Source organism: Monodelphis domestica, chromosome 3 (assembly GCF_027887165.1).
Source record: "Monodelphis domestica isolate mMonDom1 chromosome 3, mMonDom1.pri, whole genome shotgun sequence".
NCBI classification, from domain to species: Eukaryota; Metazoa; Chordata; class Mammalia; order Didelphimorphia; family Didelphidae; genus Monodelphis; species Monodelphis domestica.
The window spans coordinates 509,740,397-509,765,859 of record NC_077229.1 but is presented as its reverse complement, the minus strand read 5'-3'; the positions used below and the strand labels follow the sequence as shown (position 1 = coordinate 509,765,859).

Below are 25,463 nucleotides of genomic sequence, written 5' to 3'. Positions count from 1 at the left end.
AAAGAAAGAAAGAAAGAAAGAAAGAAAGAAAGAAAGAAAGAAAGAAAGAAAGAAAGAAAGAAAGAAAGAAAGAAAGAAAGAAAGAAAGAAAGAAAGAAAGAAAGAAAGAAAGAAAGAAAGAAAGAAAGAAAGAAAGAAAGAAAGAAAGAAAGAAAGAAAGAAAGAAAGAAAGAAAGAAAGAAAGAAAGAAAGAAAGAAAGAAAGAAAGAAAGAAAGAAAGAAAGAAAGAAAGAAAGAAAGAAAGAAAGAAAGAAAGAAAGAAAGAAAGAAAGAAAGAAAGAAAGAAAGAAAGAAAGAAAGAAAGAAAGAAAGAAAGAAAGAAAGAAAGAAAGATCCAAATCTTTAATTCAATTCTATCTCTTCTCTATCAGGAGGTAGGCAACATATTTCACCTAAAGTCTTCTAAAATCATTGTTAGATATTGGCTTGATCAGACTTCCTGTCTTTCAAAGTTGTTTCTCTTTAGAATATTGCTCTTATTGTATACTTTTCAGAGTTCTCCTGGTTCTAATTTCACACTGCATCACTTCATACATATTGTCCCATGTTTCTCTGAAATTCCTTCATCATTTCTTATGATCCAATAGTATTCCACCATTTTCATATGCTATAATTTGTTTAGCTGTTGTCTAATTGATGGGCACCCCACCAGTTTCCAGTTTTTTGCCACTAAAAAGGAGCTGCTATAAATATTTTGGGTCACGTGGATCCTGTTCCTCTTTCTTCCATCACCTTAGACTCTGTAGTACTACCTGGACTTTTCCCCAGACAAATATCATGAAGGTCAGAGTTCGTCTATTATCATAGATCAGACATGGAGAGTGAACAAACCTTAGAGATCACTTAGTCTCATCTTACAGATGAGAAAACTAGCAGGGGGAAAGATTCAATGACTCCCCTAGACCATATGAGAAGTGAATGGCAAAGCTGAGATTTGAACCCAGATCTTCACCTGCTGGCTCTACTACCCTTTCCACTATAGCATGCTTCAAAGCCACCATCACATCCTTTACAGCCAAAGCTCATTTCCCAACACGCGTCTCTATAAATAACCCTCTTTCCACCCACTAGAGTTTGATTTCAAAATTAACAGCTGCCTCAGTAAAGAGTCCTAGCCCCTCAGGAAAGGGGGTTGCGGGGAGGTTTATTTTTGAAGCATCTGCTAATTGGACTGCTGCAGTTCCCAAATGTGTGACTGCCGAGAAGTTGCAACGTGCTGCAGCTTTTTGGCTCTATCCCTCCTCTGTGGCAGGAACATTTCATCTTTAAAAAATGACTTAAATGTTGTTTTAATATGTGGTCTTCAAAGGGTAAATCAGTTACACTTCAGTGCCTGCTGGGTATCTAAATGCAATGACTTGACTTCAGTACTCTCAGATTTACAGGCCTGGGTTTGTTCTAGTTAATCTAAACTCAGCACTATCTTCCCCCAAGCAGCTGTTCTATACTTCAGAAGCACTTGAACCACTCATGGGTCCTTGGGGAAGAGGCTGCCTTTGTCTCTTCTGTTTGACTCATACAGAGGCAGATAGGTTGTCACCAGAAAATGACTGTCATTATTGAATCTTTTATTCTCCAGAATTTAGTATCAAATACTTTACAATTATTAAAGCTCAGTAAGTGGGTTTTGAGACACCATTTCCTTTTTCTCTTACCCCTCCCAGTTCTCCTTAATCTGCAAAATAAATAAGCATATAAACAAATAAATTAATCAATAATAGGATAATTGATTTAGGGCTAGGAGGATTCTTAGAAGCCATCAAGTCCAAACCCTTCATTTTACAGATGAGATTCAGAGGGGTCAAATGATCTGTGCAGAAATGCACAGCTATTAAGTGACTAAGGTGAGACTTGAATCAGGCTACTTGCTTCCGGGTTTGTTACTCTACTCACCACATCCTACTTCTTCAAAAGTCAAGCTTGGAAGAGGGCTTCTTCCCAGATCCATGGTTCAGCGTTATGTCCACCCCTGTTTCCTTCCTCTGAAAATCAGATAATACACTCAGAATTCAATTACTCCTGAAGATGGATTTCTATGAAAAGCAAACAAAAGGGGAATTGAAATGAACTCACTTGTTTATTCGTTCATTCAATCCAATAAATATTTATTTATGATCTATTGTGTACCATATCCTGTGACAGGGGCTAGGGATCCAAAGATCAAATAAACACACATATTCTCACATTTTTATGGATAGGTAGATAGATGGGGGGAAGGAGTGTAAGATCCAGCCTTTCCTCTAGCTGGCTTCCTGGTGTCCCTGTCCTATTACCATAAATCTCCGAATATTACCTTCTATTACAATAGATGTATAGAAGGAAAAAGGATTTATTAAGTACCTTCTATGTGCCAGCCAGGATCAGGAAGGAGGAAAAGAAGACAAACCACTGGACTTGGGAAGACTCATTTTCCTGAGTTCAGATCTAGCCTCAGGTAGTTATTAGATGTGTGACCTTGGACAAGTCACTTTAGCCTGCTTGCCTCAGTTTCCTCATTTGTCAAATTAGCTAGAGAAGGAAATGGCAAACTACTCTAGTATCTTTACCAAGAAAACCCCAAATAGAGTCACAAAGAGTATGACACAACTGAAAAATAACAGCATGTGCCAATTATTGTGCATATTACAAATGTTATCTCATTTGGGGGACATAAGTGCTATTATTATCCCCATTTTATATTTGAGGAAATTGAGTCAAACAGAAGTTAAGTGATTTGACCAAGATCACATAGCTAGTAAGTATCTAAGGCTCAATGTGCACTGTGTGGAGTGCCCTATCTCCTACACCCTTTACCTAGCCTCCAAAACAATCTAAGCACTGAGCACATTTAATGCCCTCGAAGAGATTATAACCTAATAGAAGAGATAAAACACACAGGAAAATAGCTATAATACAATTCAGTGCCAAGAGGCAGTTTACAGAGAAAAAAAGAACTCTCTTGTAACTGGAATGGCCAGTGCCATAGAATTTAGAGTTGGAGGGGACCTTAGAGATCATCTGGTTCTATGGCTTCATTTTCTGGTGGGGAAACTAAGACCTAGAGCAGGGGTCCCCAAACTGCAGCCCCTGAGGCCATTTATCCAGCCCCCACCGCACTTCCGGAAGGACACCTCTGTCATTGGTGGTCAGTGAGAGGAGCACTGTATGTGGTGGACCACAAATCGAGGTGTCATTCACATACAGTACTACTTCCGATGACATCATCCTTTGAGTGACACCTTCTGAGAGTAACTGAAGGAGAACGAGGCACCGTGCAAAGGATTATGTGGCTGCCCAATGGAAGACGTCAGTATGGTGAGCGGTGATCTGGGGGAGGGGATTCCCCACTGTGTATACTGCTGCCCGGTTAGGGTTAGGTTTTTATAGTCTGGCCCTCCAATGGTCTGAGGGACAGTGAACTGGCCCCTTGTGTAAAAAGTTTGGGGACTCGAGGTCCTAGAGAATGGAAGTGATTTGTCCAAGGCCACTTTCTGATTGTCTTTCTTTAAAACTTCCAAAAATAGATTGAATATAAGTTGGGTTTTGAAAGATGGATTATATTTACACATAAGAACTGCTGACAAACTTTTGAGTAGAGGGGTCCAAGGCCTGGGCACTGCAGACCAAAAACCAAATAAAATTTTAAAAATAGCATAAACAAGCAATTACGCATGAGCTGTTTGGGCATCTGTGAGTCTTGTTTAGCTGATATGTGGGATGCGTATAGGGGATTAGCAAGAAGTAAAAATGGAAAAATCGATTGAGACCAAATCTTAGAGGGTCTTGAATAATGTTCATTCCTGCTCTGATCAGCTCCACAACCAACTACAACACTTCAAAAGAGAAGGATTCAAGTTAAGATCAGCTCCTGACATAAAGAACTAAGGTTTCAATGACTGCCATATCCTCTTTTCCCTCTTATTTCTAATTGCTTTTTTCTCCTGATGATGTCATTCATTGGTCTTAGGCAGAGCAGAGATAAGGTCAATATCATTATAAGTGGAATGAATGGAGACACAGCCAGGATAAGTGATCAACTTCTTCCAAGTTCTATATTCTGAATCCTAGACCAAGTCCCAATAAACATGATTTTTGTCTTATGAGAGATTTTCAGGCACCTTTACAGATTTAGGTAGTATTCAGGAAAGCTCTCAGGGCCACTTTTGTTTCATCTTAAATCACAGTGGTCAATAGGTTGCTCTTGGAGCTAAGAGCATATTCCTCTGTTGGCCGGCTCTCAGATTTAAAGGAAAGGTGCCTTTATCACTATGCAACAACATAATAGGATCATAGATCTACAAGTAAGACAACAAGCATTTATAGGGCACTTACTATGTGCCAGGGCAGCTAGATGGCAAAATGGATAGAGCACTAGACATGGAGTCAGAAAGACCTGAGTTCAAACATATCAGATACTAATCAACAGTGTGACCCTAGACAAGTCATTTAACCCTGTTTACTTAGCTAGAGAAGTATAAATGAGCTAGAGAAGGAAATGGAAAACCACTCCAATGTCTTTGCCAAAAAAAAAAAAGCCCCAAAAAACTCTAATGGGGAAATGAAGAATTAGACATGACCAAAATGACTGAATGACAACAAATGTGCTAGACATTGGGCTAAGGGTTAGAGATAAAAGTCTATGCAAAAGACAGTTTCTTGCCCTTAAGGAGCTTGCCATGGAAGAGGGGTAGGATGGGAAATAACCCACAAAAAGGAGCAGTAAAGATGGGGAAAGAAAATGAAGGTACTCAAGTCAGAGCAATGGTGTTGAAATTCAGAAAATCACAATCATAGCTAGAAGGAGAATGAAGGCTGACCATCTTGGGTCCCTTCCCAAAACAAAGACCCCTGGAAGAATTTAGCAATGGAAAAATGGGATTGATATATTAGAGGAGTGTTCCAGGTGGAGACCACACATAAGACTTAGTGTTAGAGTCTGGAACATCTCAAACACAGCCAGAAGGAAGTTTAGAGGTGAAGAGGACTTCAGAGGACTTCATCTAGTTCAAGTAGAGACTCTCTCTCATTTAAGCAGCCCAGAGAGGTTAATTAATTAATGAACCAGGATCACTCAGTTTTGGATACAGGACCTGATCATCATTCTTACTAAGAGGCTAACAAGCACTCTTTTTATGATGGCCTTATAGGAAAAAAGTAGGAATCTTAAGATAGCAGGTAGATAATCCTCTTGTCAATGGACTCTCCTATTTTAAATGACTCTCCCTTGTCTTCATATTTGGAACGTTTAATGTACATATTAGTATGCAATATCTCTATATGAATATAGTTATAAATATATATTTATGTTCAGTCATATATAAATATATTTATACATAGTTTTGTATATACAAATATAGTTATACTGTATATATAAATATAGTTACAATCTATATTATGTGCCTATAGATATAAAAAAATACTCCAAGTATTATAAGCCCATGCCTCTCTTATCCTCTAAAAAAGTCTGGTCCTGCCATCAGCTTAAGATATTATCCTGTATCTCTCCTACCATTTATATTTGCCTCTATTTTGCCTTTATTCTAGTCAATGAGAGGACACAATTTACTCGGGGGGAAAGCATTTACTGAAATGGTACAGTAGAAATACTATATTTCCTGAATAAACCCGGGTATATTTCTCTGAAGTCATAGTGTCAGTGGGAAGAATTGCTAAGGGGAGGGGCATACACAGAGGGCACATGAATGAGGAAGGCCCATGCAAGAATGGACAGACAGCCCATGCCTCAGATTTACCTGGCTGCTGAGGGTGTCTCACTGCTCTCTTGGTCTTGGAGTCTCCACAGGATGTTTCTTTACTTCTTGGCTGTAGCAGACACTGTCTTCAGTTTCTGGTTTAGTTGAAAAAGCCCTTTGGCAGTTCGGTGAAATCTATAGAGTTTTCTCAGGGAAAAAACAACAACAACATATTTTTAATTAATTGATGGAAATGTTAAACTTCAGATAGAAATTATTAAAAATAAAGATAAGATTTTTTTCTCCATCTGAGGTCATGAACTCCTGAAATCCATATTCATAGACTTTTTGTGAACCTCAGATTAAGAATTCCTGGACTAAATGATTCCAGCTCAATCATTCTTTTCTATTGTTTGAAATAAATATTTTTCTATATCATAGTTGGGTTATAACCTAAGAGTTTTTTCTTTAATGTCATTATTTTTTTTTAAACCCTTACCTCCTATCTTAGAATCAATACTGTGTATTGGCTCCAAGGCAGAAGAGTGGTAAGGGCTAGGCAATGGGGTCAAGTGACTTGCCCAGGGTCACCCAGCTGGGAAGTGTCTGAGGCCAGATTTGAACCTAGGACCTCCCATCTCTAGGCCTGGCTCTCAATCCACTGAGCTACCCAGCTGCCCCCTACTGTCATTATTATTAAGCATGGGTTCTTAATCTTTTTTGTGTCATGGACCCCTTTGGCACTGTGGCAAAGTCCTTCACAGAATTGTATTTTTAAATGCACAAAATAAAATAAAACTAGTTGTGTTTAAATGCAGTTTATGTCAATATAAAAAACAAGTACATGGAACACAGATGAAGAGTCCTTGAAAAGAACTGTTTACTTGGAAAAGTGATGTCTATTTAAAATTTCATTTATTTTTAAGTGACATAAATTATGGAAAAATAACAGAATTCATCTATTTCTACAACCAAGACAGACAAGTGCCCTTTGGTACATTATAGTAAAATTATCCTTTCACATAAGATTTCCAAAAGATGCCTTTTATTCCTTCTGATTACAAGATCAGGAAGCTCTTTTGCCAATGAAACTAAAAGTTTTGTTCATACATGAAAAGTAAGAAGTTTAAGATTCCCAGCCGTGTGACCCTGGGCAAGTCACTTGACCCCCATTGCCTAGCCCTTACCACTCTTCTGCCTTGGAGCCAATACACAGTATTGATTCTAAGATAGAAGATGAGGGTTTAAAAAAAAAAAAGAAGTTTAAGAAAACCTCTCATAGAAAGTGTGCATGTGAAAGGATGCTCCTCCCTCAAAAGCATAGGTTTCCTTTTCCCATAGTTTAAAAATAGATTTCCTTTTCAAATAATTTTGGTCACTTTTCAGATGCAGCAAACACTGCTGATGACAATTCCCTTGTAATGTCCAGACAAATGGATTCCTTAGACTGGCTGGGATGGTGGTAAGAAACCTGAACAATGTGATTGATGGGAGAGAAACAGATATTTTTAGCCAAATCTTCAGGATGTAAATATCTATTTTAAAACAACAGACACCTTCTGACTCAGCTTATCTAAGTACATTTCTTTATCACTCTGCTATTAAAACCTCCCACCTGCTTAGAAATGTGAGCTCATCTCTGCTCAAATCATAAAAGAAAAAAGAAAAGAAACTTCCCAGATCTCTTTAACTTTGTACAACTGTCATTTGGTTCTAATAGAATACAGTCGGCATGAATTTCTAATTCCTGGTATTTAAACATTGAGTTTGATGATCTAATTGGTGCTGATTTTTGAGAGTCACTCTTCAGAGACCAATCTGAAAGGTTAGCAGAGTACTTAAAGGTGTGAATTATGACCTTCATCAGAAGGCTGGCCCTTAAGTTATTTCAGGAAAAACTTAATATTGGTTTGTTTGATTTGTAGATAGTTCAAATACGTGTTAGTTTTTACTCAGTGGCTGATTTGTTAATATCTTTATGGCTTCCTCATTTTCAGGTGCATCTCTAGATTGTTATCAAATCAATGATGAATAAAATTAGATTTCCTTCCTTCCTTCTCTACAGAATGGCCTACTTTAATCAAGTGGAAATCATTAGCAATTGTTTGTGCTGAAGACTTACCACCTTTTCCCAGGGATAGGACTGCTATTCTTTGACATTTCCTATCAAAGGGCCATCAGCATTGATCTCTCTTTTATGGATGCAATTCCATTGGGTATTGGCGAAGACTACCCAGCAGTTTAGCTGACAGTAATGGAGTGAAATTAGCTACAAATGGTTTTCTAATAGCTTATGTCCATGCTGTCTGGCTTAAGCAAAAGAGAACAAAAAATATTTCCCCTCAATATTCATATTGTAATGGCGAAGTAGTTCACAGCTATAAGATGTTCAATTACTTGTGCATAGAACCAAATGGATATTAGCATATTTGTCATTGTACTTTAAAATAAGGCTTGGCACTCTCTACTCATGAATAAAAGGATGTCAATGCAATGAAATCCACAGAGGTTAATTTTCATAAAACAAGAACTTCCTTCTTCAACCCAAACTTGCAACTATGAGGTGCTTTTTTAGAAATTAAACATCATGCTCCCAGCTATTTGTATGAAAATAAGATGGAATTTCATTTTCAAAGCTGTAAGGGTTTTTTTCTTTCTCATTCTTTTCCCTGGAGAAAGAGCAACATTAGCAACGCAGAATACTTCAGGGCTTTGCTTCCTCTTCATGGAGATGACAAGCAGGTTCTCCATTCTCCCCAGTTTCATGGAAAAGGCATTAGATTTCAGACCTACCTTGACTATAATGTAATTTTCTATTCTTCTCAACATTAATTAGTATACTTGAAGTGTTTACTTTAGGGATAACTCATGGTCCTCTAAGCAGTGCCCCATTATCTTTTTTTATAGAGTCCTTGGCATAGACAGGGTGTATTTCTGATGAGTTTTATGAACCATTTCTTATAAATCCCTTCTAGCGTCATATTATGATGATTTGGCAGATAAAGATAAGGGGAAGAAAAAGATCAAGTTTATGTCTACATTATACCAACTATGTATTCCATTTCATCTAGCCAGCCCCAGAACTGAAACCATGCTTCCCATACACTGGTAAACCAGACAACTATTATATTGCGGTACCCCATCTTTCTCTGGAAAGACTTATCAAAATCAATACTACCATTGCTTCTAGAAGTAGCATGTCAAAGGACTCCCCTATGGTTCCACTCAACATCCCTATGACTCATCAGACAAAAACATCCTTCTCTGACTACCACTCTCTTACATTGTGTTTTTCACCCACTAGAATGTATTAGAGGTGAGTAGTCCCTAACACAATAGAAACATGGAATCACACAGGAGAAATTGATAACAAAGTTATTTTTGAGTAACAGAGAAGATGGGCTACTCAAGTGATGAGGGTAAAATATGTTCTACTGGTATCCACATAATTCGACAAGAATATTGGGTCAGTTCCTAATATATTGATTGGAGACTAAGGCACATTTTGAGGAGAAGCTGACCAAGAATCAAATAGAATGAGCAGGCGTGGATCAGTTAGCATCTTCAATAGAAGGAGAAAATAATTAAATCATAGATCCATAGGGAATGTCAGAGTTTTGTTCATGTAACTGTGGCCAAAGTGAATTGACGGTGATCATCACCCTTGAATTCCAGAAATACCTTCATCTTTAGGCTTTAATTTAAGTCATTCAAGTCCCAGGAAATGTTTAATTTTAGGATTTTTTTTCCTTTTGCTGAAGACAAAATCAATAGTCTATCTTTCTCCAAAAAACACAAATCACCTATAACACGAGGACCTGAAAATAGTCTCTTCGTTCATAAAGGAGCATCTTTTGGGTAAATACAAGAGGTGAGAAGTACTGGGTCAATTAATGAATCTCAACAGCAAGAATTTATTCATCTCTACTCTGCCCTGGGTCCCAAGGTCAGAAGACAAAAATGAAACCATCCCTATCTATCCAGTACACAAAGAATGAAAAATGCATATGAGGTAAATACAAAGTAATTTTAGGGAAACATTAGAAATTGGAGGTTGGGTTGGGGATCAGAAAAGCCACCATGTAGAATAAAAGGTGGAATTTGAGCCAGGCCAGCTACCTACTGGACAAGTGATGTGTGCAAGTCATTGACCTCTCCAAATCTAAGGTTCCTCAGCCATAAAATAGGGAGAGAACACATTAACTTGCTCACAACATCATGGTTAGAGAAGAATTTTAAAATATGTAAAGTTGAGAGTAGCTAGGTGGCTCAGTAGGTTGAGAGCCAGGCCTAGAAAGTCCAGGGTTCAAATTGTGAACTTTAAATTACTCCACCCTACTTAGATCTTACTTTATGGTGAAGATAAAGTTGTAATTTCCTGATTAAACAATGAAGGTACTTAGTTCTTATTTTATAGTGAAGCTAGAACTTTAAGCTAAGTCTATTTTTAGATCTTAATACAAAAAGATGTTAAATACTTATAAGGGTTAAATTAATCACAAAAAGGTTAAGTAATTAACAAAAGGTGAACTTAACAAAGAAGTGTTAAGTTACTCAAAAGATATAATCTTATCAAAGAAGATGAGAACTCAAGAATGGGCAGTCCTGGAAAAAAAAAAGCCTCTGATGTGATTGGTAGGCATGAAAATTTAGAGGAGGGGACACAAGAGTAAAAGGTCTATATGTTTTGGGTCACTTCCTCTCTCCGGTACCTTTGGCGGCTGAGAGGTGACTGCTGGCAGTATACTGGACCTTTCAACATCTTGGCATGGCTACAGCTATTGTCTGGTTTGGTGGCGAGTTTCTGGCTGAGTTTCCCTCTTTTACTTTCCAACTTTATCCTCCTAGAAGCCTCTAATCTTCTTCAGAGATCTAGTTGGGGAGATCTTGAACTCCCCCTGGCACAGGCCAGGCGGGAGAAATCCTATACCCTCTTCCTTCTTTCTCCTTGAAATCTTTCCCTCTAAATTAATTAAAATTACCATAAATTTCCAGACTGACTTGGGTATTTTATTTGGGATTTTCCCCTGGCGTCCAATTAATTCAGATTTTAAGTCACAACCCTAAAATTATCTTTACAAAATCAGACCTCATGCACCTCCTGTGTAACCCTGGGCAAGTCACTTAATTCCCACTGCCTAGCCCTTACAGATCTTCGGCCTTAGAACTAAAATTCAGTACTGAGTCTAAGATGGAAGGTAAGGGTGTTTTAAAAAATTGTAATATGTATTATGTTGTTCATGATTCCATGGACCACACCACCCTGGTCCTTCTATCTTCCACCATTTCTTAAAGTCTGTTTATGTTCATGTTCATTGTCTCTATGACACTGTCTATCCATTTCATCCTCTGCTGTTCTCATTTCCTTTTGCCTTCAATCTTTCCCAACATCAGGATCTCTATAAATGGAAATATTCTTATTTCCACTACACTGTGCTACACATTTTCCTTTGCCATTTTTTAAATTAAATCACTGTCAAAATTTCCCCAAATCAACTAATTATCATTTTAATTTTCATTGATAAAGATTCGTGGGAAAAATATCCTGAGTTCTTTAAAACTTTCCTTGTGTTCCCTGACTTTGGACAAAACTACATTGGAAAATTTTTCATTGTGTACCTTGACATCTTCACCTTTTAACACCTTGTTTTGTTCCCCCAGGTAACTGTGCCTCATAAGGAGTGCATCATAGCTCTGTGAACCATATTGAATGAATAAAGCATATAATTGTCCCCAACCTGAGAGTCAATTGCCATTATCATTATAATTACTTTCAAAGTTAATACATAGGTTTACGAATTATATAATGAAAACATGTAAATACAATAGCCGCCATCCAGGTGCCAGGTAGGGAAAAACAAAATAGGGTTTTTATATGCTCTGAACTAGCCATACCTTCATGCAGCTTGAGCTCACTGGGATAAATTCCTTGGGAAGTCTTCATGGTATTATCACTGCTTCTGTAGAAGTAGTTTCTAGTGATTCCTAAGGAAGGAAATAAAGGAAGTGCATGCAGAACTTTAGAGGCTTCATTCATTCTTTTATTTATTCATTCATTCAACAAGCAGGTATTAAGAGCTTTCTAGAGCAAGGTACTTCACCAGGCACAATATAAAATTTAGGATACAAAACTAAAAGAAATCCCTGCCCTTAAGGAATTTATATTCTATTGGTGTGGAAGATGAGGAGAAAGACAAGGTGTGTGTACACAAATAATAAAATACATATAATAATAAAATAAATAAATAAAAATTAAAAAAATAAAAAAATAAAATAAAATAAAATAAAATAAATCTAAAAGTGAGTTTTCAGGAGACGGGCATTAATGATTGATAGCATTTCTGTAGCTCTATACAGAGAGAATTACCTGGAATTTCAATGTAAAAAATAAAATGTATTTTTTTTAATATCTTTTTTAGGATTGTTAAGCACTCCCCATGTTATATCATTTGGTGTTCATGAGAACTCTGGGAAAGGGTATTATTATTATTCCCACTTCACAAACAAGGAAAATGAGACTGAGAAAGTTAAGGGATTTGTCTAGGGTCACATAACCAATGAAAGTCTGAGACAGGATTCAAATTCAGCTTTTCCCAATTCTAAGTCCCCTACTTTATCCATTGCTGCACTTAGCTGCCTGCCTATATCAGTTCTTGGAATAATCTAGGCAACGAGGTCCTGAGCTATAGTGGTTGTAATATAAATAGAGATTTTATTTACAGTGGACCAGAATTTTTCAGCAATGTCAGCTTTATATTAAATATTAATATTTAATATTAGTGAGAAACATGAGAAAGCTTGTAATTGTAACTAGCATCAATAAGAGCTGGCCATTGGTTTGCTATTAAAGGTTGAGAGGAAAAAAAAGATTTGAGAATGATTTTTCATTGTGAGGCTGGGTGATTGGAAAGGTATTGCTGTCCCTTCAACAACACTAGCAACTCCGGATATCAGAATAGTTTCATGTAGAACATGACTCTCAAACTGGTTTTTGAAGTAAGCTAGGAACTCTAAAAGGTAGAAGGAAGGAGGGGATGGATTTCAGACATGGGAGAGCAACCTGAACACAATCACAGAGCTGATCTATGAAATCCTTTGTACAGTAAATAGTAAGAAGGACTGTTTGGGGGCAGTTAGCTGGTACAGTGGCTAGAATGCTTAGCCTGCAGTCAGAAAGACATGATTTCAAATCTAGCCTCAGGAACTCAGTAGCTGTGTGACTCTGCGCAAATCATTTTACCTCATTTGCTTCACTTTCCTCATTTTTAAAATGAGTTGGAGAAGGAAATGGCAAAGCAATCCAGGATCTTTGCCAAGAAACTTCAAATGGGGGACACGAAGAATCAGGCACAACTGAACAACAATTACAACTAAGAAAGGACTGGTTGAGTAGAATTTAATGAAGGTGAAGACCAGTAACCTATAAAATCCTAGAAAGGTAGGTTGAGTAGGAAGAAGAGTTATAAATGCCAGAGCAGTTTGTATCTTATTTTAGAAATAAGGCTCTTCTTGAGCAGAGGAGAAATGAAATCAGACTTATGCCTTAGGAATAACAAATTTGGCAACTGCATGTCAGAAGGATAGGCTAATGATGGGAGAGACTGGAGGCAAGGAGACCAATTAGAAGGCCATAATAATAATCAATCTGAAGGTTAGCAGGACCTAGAACTAGGGTAGTGGTGGCATGACTGAAGAGAGAAAGGAACAGAAATGAAAGTTCTCTTTGAAGTGGTTCCAGTAAGACTTGGCAACTGGGACTGAGAGACAAGGATGATTTGAGGGCTACTTCTAGTTGGAGAGTGTGGGTGACTGAAGGATACCAGTGCCTGCTCAAAAGCAACAGGGAAACCTAATACTGAGGTCTGGAGGAGGGTGTGAGGACACTCCAACACAAGTCTCCTTGCTTCCTTGGGAGATGGCACAGGGAATCTTTGCCTAGATCAATACAATCATGGCAGTAGCTGTTCTACCAACTTGGGACAGTCTGCTTCCATGCTGAGATTGCCAGGAGGCAAAAGAAAACTCAAAGACAATTCATCTCCTGAGCTTCTGAAAATGGCTTCTCATGGGGAATATCACTCTCATTGTGGCAATTCTCAACCCCACTACTACTGCAAGGTTGCAAACCCACACCCATGTGAGAGGGAACATATTGAAGTTCATAGAGCTCTGCCTTTGGAAGTCAAGACATGGATTCAAAACCCACTAGAGATGCTGTCTGATCCTGGATAAGTCAAGTAATCTTTCTGTGCCTTAGTTTCCTTATCTGTAAAGTGGGGGCTCTGGGCTTGATGGTCTCTAAGATCCCTTTCAGCTTTAATCCCATGATCCATTGCACCACTCTGACTTGAGTGGCTTCATCTATATCCAACAGAGGAGCAAGCAGATGAAGAGAAAAGGAAGGTTCTGAGCTCTCACAGCACCAAATACATTGGGAGGTCAACTGATGCTCGTATCATACTACAAGCGTCTCTTTCAAATGACCGACATCCAGCATCTGGTTGAATCTGGCTCAATGGCAAGCGAGTGAGTCACTTCCCTTCATTTTATTTACAGTGTACCAGGATTTTCCAGCGATGCCAATTGTCAAACAGTGCAGTCATCATTCTGAAGAAATATTATGGATGGTTTCATTTCATTGAAAGAGTCTGTGGAAGTCTCAGCTGAAAACTTTTCTTGATACTCTTAACATTGGTGTCTCACCTCTCTGTTGATTAGCTTCAAATCATCCTGTATTTAGTTAATATTTGTACATTGTTGTTTGTATATTGCATGTCAGAATAGACTGAATTCTTGGAGAATAAGGACAGCTTTTTTTTTTTTGTATCCTTCATCAATGCCTGGAACATAGAAGGTACTTAATAAATCCTTATTGACTTACATGTCTTTGGACCAGAAGTATCTGCTACAAGAGACTTGGCAAGAAGATTTGCACTGGTGAGCTCCAAGGAAGTAATCAAATTCCCAGTGGCCTTCTTGAACTTACTGAGAATCAACACAGATGGGCTAAAGGAGCCAGGCTGACTCAGAAAAGTACACTGAGGAGGTGTCTGATCTCTGCTTTTAGCTCACTACCTCCAAGACTTTTTATCTCTTTCACAGCAATAGAACTAAAAGCCTAGGGTTTTGGCTTTCCCCTCACTACTCACCACTTTGCTATGAGGTTTATAATTATTTGGGCATCCAGCGCCTCGTTATCTCTAGCACTGTGGTGGTAAAATAAGATGGAACCTCTCTGAACTTCAATTTCTTCCATCCACCTAGAGATTACTATTCTTGAATCATCCAATTATCACTTACATCATCAGGATTAAGTTGAGGCTAATAACTCAAGTTTCTCTGAGTGCTTTGGATAACTGATGCTTTTTATAATTGGAAATGTTAGATTTAAGGCTAAATGCATTGAAATGTGGCATTTGAGTTGGAATTAAAGGATCCTGCTACAACCTTTTTATTAACATTATGATGATTACTATCACTCTTGTATCAGAATCTATTAGAGTCTGTTTTCAGGTCAGCCAGAGAAATTAGTTGTGAATAGCATCTCGGCTAACTGTTCATATCCTTGGTCAAGTTATCCTCCTTTTGCCAATAATTTCCTCAAAATTAAAATATTTTTGACTCCCACAGCAGAGCACTTCGTATCTCCTTCATGGTTCTTAGCATATATCGTCTCCTGTTATATTGTCAGTGGTATTCCTGTTCCATCTCCATTAAATTAGCTAATAAGTTCCTTGAGGTCAAGAACTACAGTCCTTCTTATTCTTTTTTACATTTCCCATGAAGTAACTTTAGTCATAGGATTTCTTTATGGTTTAAAAAGGTCATTGATACATTTTATTTTTATATTATAAACTTAACAGATTACCATGAAAAATCTCATAGCAAAAAAGAAACCATTAAGCATAACTAACAATAAATGGAGTGACTTCAGCTGAAAATACATGGCCACCTGATTCCCACTTCTCCTTTTCAGTAGTTTTGTTTTTAAACCCTCACCTTCCATCTTAGAATCAATACTAGGTTTTGGTTCCATGGCAGAAGAGTGGTAAGGGCTAGGCAATGGGGGTCAAGTGACTTGCCCAGGGTCACTCAACCAGGAAGTATCTGAGGTCAGATTTGAACCCAAGACCTCTCCTCTTTAGGCCTGGCTCTCAATCCACTGAGCCACACAGCTACCCCCCAGTAGTTTTTTTTTTTTTTAAGTAACAAATATATTTTTTCCTCTTTCTCATTCCCCATCCCAATGAAAAAAATCAGTATAAAGGTTTGATTTGTTGATTTGTTGATTATCTAGATTTAAGAAAATGATGAGAAAATCTTAACAGTGTAGATTAAACAGAAGTATATCCTACGTACATTTCCTTCTTCTCCCCAGAGCTGGTTGTTAAACATTTACTGGCAAACCATTAGATACAAGCATTCTGAAAAGCAATTTAAATTTTTATTGAAAAGGTTGCTACAAAGTATGTGCCCTTTGTGCTACCCATACCTAGACCAGACCTATATCCAAAAGAGATCAAAGAAAGAGAAAAAGATGCTGTATGTTTATTTAAAAAAAAAATATATATATATATATAGAGAGAGAGAGCAGCTCTTTTATGGTGACAAGAAAACTGGAAATTAAATTAATAAAATTAATTAAATGAAATTAAATAGATGCTTATCAGTTAAGAGGTGAGTAACTCATAGTATTTGGATATGATGAAGCACTATTGTTCTATGAGAAACGAATAGACCGTTTCAAAAAGACAAGGAGAGACTTACATGAACTGATATAGAAGAAAGTGAACAGAACCAGAAGAACAATTTATACAACATCAATATTATAAAAGTGAACCATTCTCAAGGCTTTTATAAACTGATGAGGAGTGAAATGAGCAGTATCAGAAGAAGAATATCAGAAGAATAATTTATAGAACACTGCTACAAAGGCAAAGAACTCTGAAAGTTGTCCGAATTATGACCAGCATAATGTTCATCCATGATTTCAGAGGATATGTATATATACATATGTATATATAATATGTCTATTTATATACATATCAGAGAGTTGATGTGTATATATTTATGCATATTCTTACATTAAAAATTTTACATATTACCTCCAGTCTGAGATGTCTCTCCTAAAAAATTATACACACATATACATATCTATAACTATATATAGGGCAACTAAGTGGTGCAATGGATAGAGCACTGGACTTGGAAATCAGGAAGACTGATCTTCCTGAGTTCAAATCTGGTCTAGAGAAGGAAATGGTAAACTACTCCATTATCTATGTCAAAAAACTCCATCGGAATCATGAAGAATTAGAGAAGACTACAAAACAATAAGATCACTATACATATGCATGTATATATTCAATAAGGAAATTTGTTTCATTTAACTATGAAGATTTGAGGGGGAATAGGTTTGGGAATATAGAAATGATCTCAGAAGTCATTTATTCAGCTCTTTATTTTACAGATGTAAACTGAGTCCCAAAGGGAGGAAATGTCTTATTAGTGCTTTAAATCCCTCTCCTCCCAAATTGTTTTGTACTTTTTTTTTTTGCAGTCACTTAATTGTGTACATTCCTTTCCTTAGTCAAACGTAAGCCCTCTGAGAGCAGGGATTATTTAATTTTGTCTTTTTATAACCAGAGTCTGCAAAAAATAAGTGCTCATTAAATCCAATTGAATAGCTCCCTAATTCATTGTGGACCTGGAATTCTTTGACTCCACAACTTTTCATTGGCCCACACTGACTTTTCCCAACACAGCACGTTGGTGATGACTTGGGCACTGTCTGCTTATTGACTGAATTGGGGACATGAAATGACTCCATGTGGTCATGTGAATTACTTTAGAAGTTTATTTCTTCTCTCCTCCCATAAATGCAGAGCTCCTGTGTGTCAACATGAATGGCTGCAACCCATTTGGCTCCCAGGTAGATAGATGGCAGCCTAACAAGTGTGAGAAACATTTATGCAATGTGGATATAAGTATGGGTAGAGAAAACCTCCAATCAGCTACTGTGGTCACGTAGGGCAAGTTGAGAAGGGAGTATTGCTGTCATAGAGCAGAGCTCCACAATGGCAGGCTTCCTTACCCTGTTCTAGCATCATGACTTCTGCCCATGGGAAGAGAACTCAAGGTATGCTAGGAGACAGCGGACATCATTCCAGTGAGTTATTCTCCTTCACCAAGTCAGAGACCAAATACCACAGGCTCTAGTCCACTTGTGTGAGCACCTTGGATAGAGAATGCTTATTCTTGAAGGGACATTCTTAGATAAGAAGTGTAAACTTTCACATTGGGCAGGATTGTCTTAGACACCTGTATCAACAATGCTTTTCCACAGCAGCCCCGTTGGCTGGCAGAAGTGGCCTTGAAATGGTCCAGGGGTTATTTTCTGGGCATCTGGCAGAGAATAAACATGCAGCAAATTGATGAATAAAATAGACTAGAAAATCAAATTCAGGATTGAATTCAGAAGTCAGGTTATTTGAAGCTGTATAAATAGGAAATTTATTTGCCATTAGTAGTCTATATTTCTCTGGCTTCATTGGACTTTTCTAAGAAGTGGGGACAGTAAATGACTTCCATAATTTTTCAAGCAGCCCAACTCACAGATAATTGTTCCCCTTTTCAATTCAATTCAGTAAGTATTTAAGCATCTACTGTGCCAGGCATTGTGCTAAATACTGAGTATGCAAAAAGAGGCAAAAGCCAGTCCCTGTCCTCAAGCAGCAAAATTTCTTTTAAGAACATAATAGAAACTGTATTACTGGCCAAATGCTTGCCAAATATTTGTCAAAATACTTGGCAAAAATACTTTTATAAAATTTTTTAACCCTTACCTTCTGTCTTAGAATTGTTGCTAAATATGAGTTCCAAGGCAGAAGAGTGGTAAGAGTCAGGCAATTGGGGTTAAGGGACTTGCCCAGAGTCACACAGCCAAGAAGTGTATGAAGCTCAATAAAGATATTTTTTTTAATTCCATTTAAATTAGCTGTAGCTGATATAAAATACTTAGGTGTCTACCTGCCAACATAAATTCAGAATTGACATAAACGCAATTAAAAAATAAGATCTAAACAATTGGAAAAATATTAATTGCTCATGGATTGGCTGAACCTACATAATAAAAATGGCAACCCTTCATAAATGTATTTACTTACTCAGTATTATACAATAGAATTGCCCAAACATGATTTTATAGAGCTGGAAAAATTAATAATAAAATTCATTTGGAAGAACAAAAGATCAAGAATATCAAGGTAATCAATGAAAAAAGGTATGTGAGAGAAGGTGACTGATGAATACCAAATCTCAAAATATTACAAAACTGTAATCATAAAAACCATCTTATAATAAGCAATACAGTGGTAAATCAGTGGAATAGAATAGCTAAACAACACATAGTGGCCAATGACCATGGTGTTTGACAAACCAAAAATCCAAGCTTTGGGGAAAATAAATAACTGACAAAAACTGCTAGAAAACCCGGAAAAAGTATGTCAGACCAACCCAACATCTTATACCATATACCAAGATAAACTCAAAATGGATGTGAGATTTAGACATAGTGTTGCTATTTGCAAATTAGAGGAACATCAATAGTCTACCTGTCAAAACTATGGACCAGGGAAAAAATTAGGACCAAACAAGAGACAGAAGACATAGGATGTAAAATAGTAACTTTGATCATATCAATCTGAAAAAGTTTTTGTACATACAAAACCAATATAAACAAAATTAGAAGAAAAGGAGAAAGCTGAGGAAAATTTTTTTTCAGCAATTTAATATGATAAAGGCCTCATTACTTTTTTTTCCCACATTATTTTATTCTCCTTTCTCAAATATATGGAGAACTGGGTAAAACTTATAGAATACAAATATTCCCCAATTGATAAATGGTCAACATATATAAAAATGCAGCTCTCAGATGATGAGATCAAGACTGCATATAACATGCAAAAATGCTCTAAATCACTCTTGATTCGTGGAATGAGAATTAAAACAACCCTGAGGTACCACATCTCACACTTCTCAGAATGACTATTATGACAAAAATGGAATATAACAGATATTGGAGAGATGTGGGAAAATTAGGACATATGTACTGCTGGCAAAGTTGTGAACTAATTGAACCATTTTGGAAAGCAATTTGGAAATATGACCAAAGATCTTTAAAACTTTACATTATCTTTGACCCAGCAGCACTACAATATGTGTGTATTCCAAAGAGATTTTTTAAAAGGGTAAAGAACCTGTTTGTAAATATTTATAGCAGTTCTTTTTATGGTGGCAAAGAACTGGAAATTGAAAGTATGTCCATCAGTTGGAGAATGGCTGAACACGTTGTGATATATGCTTGTAATGGAATACCATTGTGCAATAAGGAATGATGAAAAGGATAATTTCAGAAAAACCTGGAAAGATCTACATGAGCTGATACAATGTGAAATGAGAACCAGGAGAACACTGTACACAGTAACAACAATATTATATGATGAGCATTTATGAATGATAACTATTCTTAGCAATATAATCATCCAAGATGATCCTCAAAGATTCATGGTGCAAAATCCCATCTGCCTCCAGAAGAAACAAACTGATTGAGTCTAAATGCAGACTGAAGCATGTGAATTTTAAAACTACTCCACCCTACTCAGACTGTACTTTAGAAGATTTTATTTAGCTATTTCCTAATTTATAACAATGGAGATACTTGGTTTAACAGAATCAGGTCTTGGGAACTCTACATTGCTCCACCCTACTTAGTTTAACAAGATCAGGAATGTCTGCACCATACTCAAGGATTAAGTATCTAAGAAGATGACCTTCAACAGACATGTGCAGAAACAGCAGACAGACCCCTGGGCTGTCCTAAGTCAAGCTAAGCTAACATTGGAACAGATGAGACACAGGAAAGTGATGTAAAACCGTCGACATAGGGCAAGTCACTTGCTTTCCTCAGTCTCTTTCCCTGGAGTGGCGGCTCTGGTGAGCAGCATACTAAGTGTTCCAAGATCCTGGAGTGGTGGCAGCTATTTGTCTGGGTTTTGGCAGTGAGTTTGCCCTTGAGCTAATTCAGGTTCAGGCATCTTGGCTAAGCCCTCTTGGAGTACAGACTGATTCCTTCCTCCTTCACACTCCAAACCCTTACTTTCTAGATCCCCTAATCTTTCCTCCTGGCACAAGCCAGGCAGGAGAAAATCCTAAACCCTTTCATTCTCCCTTCTTAATTTCTTTCCACTATATTAACTAAATCACCACAAAATTTCAGACTGACTTGGGTATTTTTATTTCCTTATTTGGGATATCCATGGCTACCAATAATTAATATAATTTAGGTCACAAAGCTAAAATTATCCTTTACAAACATACTACATATTTCACCTTATTTCTTCATTTTTCTTTTGTTTGAGTTCTCTTTCACTAAATAACTAATATTTGAAAAGTATTTTACATTATTACACATGTAAAATATGTATTAGAATGTTTGGTAAATCAGAGAAGGAGAAACACAGGGAGAAAAGGAGAATGAGAATTTGGCTCAAACTTTTTTTTTTAAATGAAGGTAAAATTTGTTTTTTTTCATGCAATTCAGGAAAAAAACAAAATATTATTGTAAAAAAAAAAAAAGGAAGTGTCTGAGGTCAAATTTGAACCAAAGGCTTCCATCTCTAGGATCGACTATCTATTGTGCTATCTAGCTACTCCCTCAAATACTTTTAAAAACATGTTACCTTTAAGTATTAAGTTTAAATAGTACTTATTATATATATATATATGTATAATGTTAGACAGTAATAGCTAGCATTTATATAGTTCTTGTAAGTTTACAAAGCACTTTATAAAATGTCCCATTTTATCCTGATCACAACTATGGGAGTTAGGTGGGCACTTTAATAATTTTATATATGACAAGAGAGAGAGACAGAGGTTAGATGGCTTCCCCAGTGTATACAACTAGTGAGTAGTTGACAGGATTTGAACTCAGCTCTACCTTATTCCATTTCCAATTCCATATCTACTGTTCCATCGAATTGCCTCAATTATGATCATGGTTTGAAGGAATTTTGGAAATAATAGAAGGAAGGATATTGAGGCCACTGGATGTTAGGTGATTTGAAGAAGATCTCAATAATTGTTGAGGTGGGATTTGAAGTTGGACTTGTTTTGCATGGGTGTTAATGACTTTTGTGGGGCAGTTAGGTGGAACAATGGATAGAGCATGTGGAGTCAGGCAGACTCTCAGAGTTCAAATCTGACTTCAGCACTTATTGGCTGTATGACCCTGAGCAAGATTCTTTACCCTCTTTCCCTCAGTTTCCTCCTCTGTAAAATGAGCTGGAGATGGAAATGGCAAACTACTTTGGTATCTTTGCCAAGAAAACCCCAAAGTCACAAAAAGTTGGACACATCTGAATGATAACAATTATGATTTCATTTTGTAGACAAGGACACAAAGATCCAGAATGGGGAAAGGACTTATGTAATAAGTGGAAGAGTCATAATTCAATTCTAGGTTCTCTGACTCAAAATCTAGAGCACCAGCCTTAATTTGTATTAGGTGGTAAGAGGGTACATCCTGGGTCTTGTCTAAAAATTCTGTCTTTCCTAGACACCTAGCTCTGTGCTTTCTATAAGTAGATACTTAATAGTGTTTCACTGAGTTGAATTAAGTGGACAAAAATTGAATTGCAGTCCTTTTGGTTAAAGGATATAATGTTTAATCTCTCTCTCTCTCTCTCTCTCTCTCTCTCTCTCTCTCTCTCTCTCTCTCTCTCTCTCTCTCTCTCTCTCTCTCTCTCTCTCTCTCTCTCTCTCTCTCTCTCTCTCGGCAGCTGGCCAACAGAACATTTCCCATTTCCTTCTTTACTCTTTTAACCTATAAGTACTTTAAAAAAATACTGTTTGCAGAAAGCTAACAATAATGTATAGAGATCAGGGAAGCAGAGAAGAAAAGAAAAAAACTCACTTCAGAATCCCTTCCCACCCCACCCTCCAGACAACTGTGAGGTTTTTATGTTCTCCTGCAATCAGTCCTGCCTACAAATGTTTGATGTCTTTTACTAAACAGATGGGTACTGGGGCAACCACACTGTGTCAATAACTTTCATTTATTTAGGGTTTTCCCCCCTAGGAACTCAGTGTTTCATTGAAATCTCATTAAGATTCATACACCATCACAAGTTTTTAGAAATCTGGGCTGGGCAATGCAATGATGCAGGACAATTCTGAGGGATTTATGAGAAAGAACGCTATCCCCATCCAGAGAAAGAACTGTGGGAGCAGAAATGCAGAAGAAAAATATGATTGATCACGTGGATCGATGGGGCTATGATTAGTGCTTTTTACTTTAAACGATCACTATTGCAAATATTAATAATGTGGAAATAGGTTTTAATCAACAATACATGTATAATCCAGTGAAACTGCTTGTCAGCTCTGAGAGAGGGGAGAGAAGGGGGTGGGGGTGGGGCGGAGAAAAATCATGAATCATGGAACCAAGGGAAAATGTTATTAAGAAAAAGAAAGAAAGAAAAAAGAAAACTGGGCTGGGTCTGCAGGACCATTTTGATAATCACATCAGATGCATTGATGGCCAATCTGGCCTCCAACCACACAATTAGTCTTGAAACTCATTAGTCAGGGATTCTGAATCCTCTGCATCTGGCCTCAACCCTCCTACCCAAGCCTTTTCTGTACTCTTTCCCTTTGGGTACATTGCTTCCCAGCCAAACTGAACCACTCTGTGTCTCAAATATCATCTGGATTTTCCCATCATGTCCTTCTCTACATTTGGAATATCCCTCTTGCTCAGCCCTATTCTTCCCAACTCTCTACCAGTTGAGGTCCGAATCAAATGTCTCCTCTTCCATTAAACCCATCCATTAGGGAGGGATCTTAGCCTCCTTTGAACATTAGGAGTACTCTTTTTATAGTCACTCCTTCTATATATTTATCAATCAGTCTATAAGCATTTATAATGCAGGTATTATTATATGTATCTATTGTATTATTATATACGAAGCACTGTGCTTGGCGTTGAGGATACAAATGCAAAATTTATGGGATTTGCAGCTAGAAGGGATCTTGAGTCTGTAATTTAGCATCAAGGGTAAGATTTGAACCCATTGTCTGCTAACTTGAGACCTAGTTTTCTTTTCAAAGTACTACATGCCTCTCCTATACCTTGGGGAATGATTGTGTCAGCTCAAAGGACTCATATTCTGTAAGGGAACTTAATTTTTCTTTCATTTGTTCTTCAGTCATTTTTCAGTTGTGTCCAATTTTCCTTTACCCTATTTGGGGTTTTGTTGATAAAGATACCTGATTGGTTTGCCATTTCCTTCTCCATCTCACTTAGGATTGAGGAACTAAAGCAAACAGGACTAAGTGACTTGCCCAGGGTCACATAGCTAGTATCTGAGGCCAAATTTGAACTCAGGTCTTCCTGACTCCAGTCATAGCATTTGATCCACTGTGCCACCTAGCTGCCCATATAACAATAATAGCCAGCATTTACATAATGCTTTAAACTTTGGAAAACACTTAAAAAATATCTCACTTTATCCTCACAAAATTGAAGAGGAAGCCTAGTCTAACAGAGGTTGTGAATTGATCATGGTCACACAGTTGGTAAGTTTGAGATTTGAATGAAGGTCACTGCAACGTCAGGCTCCCAATAAAATCCGCTGTTCCTCCTAACCCACCCTAAATTGGGAAAAATCTCTGTGTTTCCCTAGTCAGGGAATCCTTCATTTCCTCCACCACAATCCACACTGTCCATTTCAATCCAGGTGTTGGACCTTCCCTCTTAGCTTCCGGCTTGGGATAACCCTGAGTCTTGCAGGTTCCTCACTCCCTTCCCAACAGACACTGGTCAGAGATCACACGCCCGTCCATCACTCCCCAAGATCTCACTGGGCTGCATGCACCATCTGTCCCAGATCTTTGGTCATTGCTCTCAGACCTGCCAGTGCACCACAGCATCACTGGGCTTTTTGCTTGTCTCCCCTGATTAGAATGAGAATTCCTTGAGGCTTAGGTCGGTCTCATTCTTCTATGTGTATAGATTTACACTTGTAAGATTGTCTCGATCACTTTGCATCCCAGATGTCTAGGACAGTCCTTAGTGTACAGTACTCAATGGTTTTCCCTTTGCTCTAGAACATACAAACTCCTTGAGGGAAAATACTGTTTCATTTATGTCTTAGTCCTGAGTGCCTAGCACAGTGCACTGTATATTGTAGGAGTTTAATAAATATTTCTTGTGCATTGAAGGCTGCTCTTATGTGAACCTCTAGAGTCACTTGTGGTCCAGAGTTGGTGCTAGCTTCCCATGATTCCTACCACTTAGTTGTGTGTTACTCTCTAGTTTGCTGATTTCTTGATTTTGCTTTGCAGATACAAATCACGGCCAGCCTTTGTCCCAGTCTAACACATCAAAAAGAATGGCTCAGTCTACTGGTACAATTTCTACCCAAGACAAAGGGGAAAGAGAACAAGACCAAAATTAAGAATCTCATTGCTTAATGGGACTTACCACTCTCTCAACAGTCAATCATGAATCCAGGCTTTGGGGAGGCTATTTATTCCCTTTGCCATTGTCCCCACTTTCCTCCAGCTGGTTAGCAGAGTGGGAGAGTCAATCCTTGTAGGCACTCTGTCTCACTTTTAACTAGGGAAGGGAGGAACCAAATCCCAGTCTCCTTGAGGGCAGGAAATGGATCCAGGAATCTCTCTCCACTTTCTGGACCTGCTGGCAGACTTTGAGTTGAGCAAATGCTC

At 37.6% G+C, this 25,463-nt stretch overlaps 1 long non-coding RNA gene across 1 annotated transcript; it reads right to left on the bottom strand.

The window, feature by feature from the left end:
• Nucleotides 1-1,304: 1,304 nt before the first annotated feature.
• On the bottom strand, nucleotides 1,305-25,463 carry LOC103097735 (uncharacterized). The gene is made up of 4 exons (XR_008917225.1): nucleotides 25,219-25,463; nucleotides 11,568-11,657; nucleotides 5,733-5,867; nucleotides 1,305-2,033 (listed from the first exon to the last, which is right to left on the bottom strand). It is a non-coding gene; the product is annotated as an uncharacterized LOC103097735 (long non-coding RNA).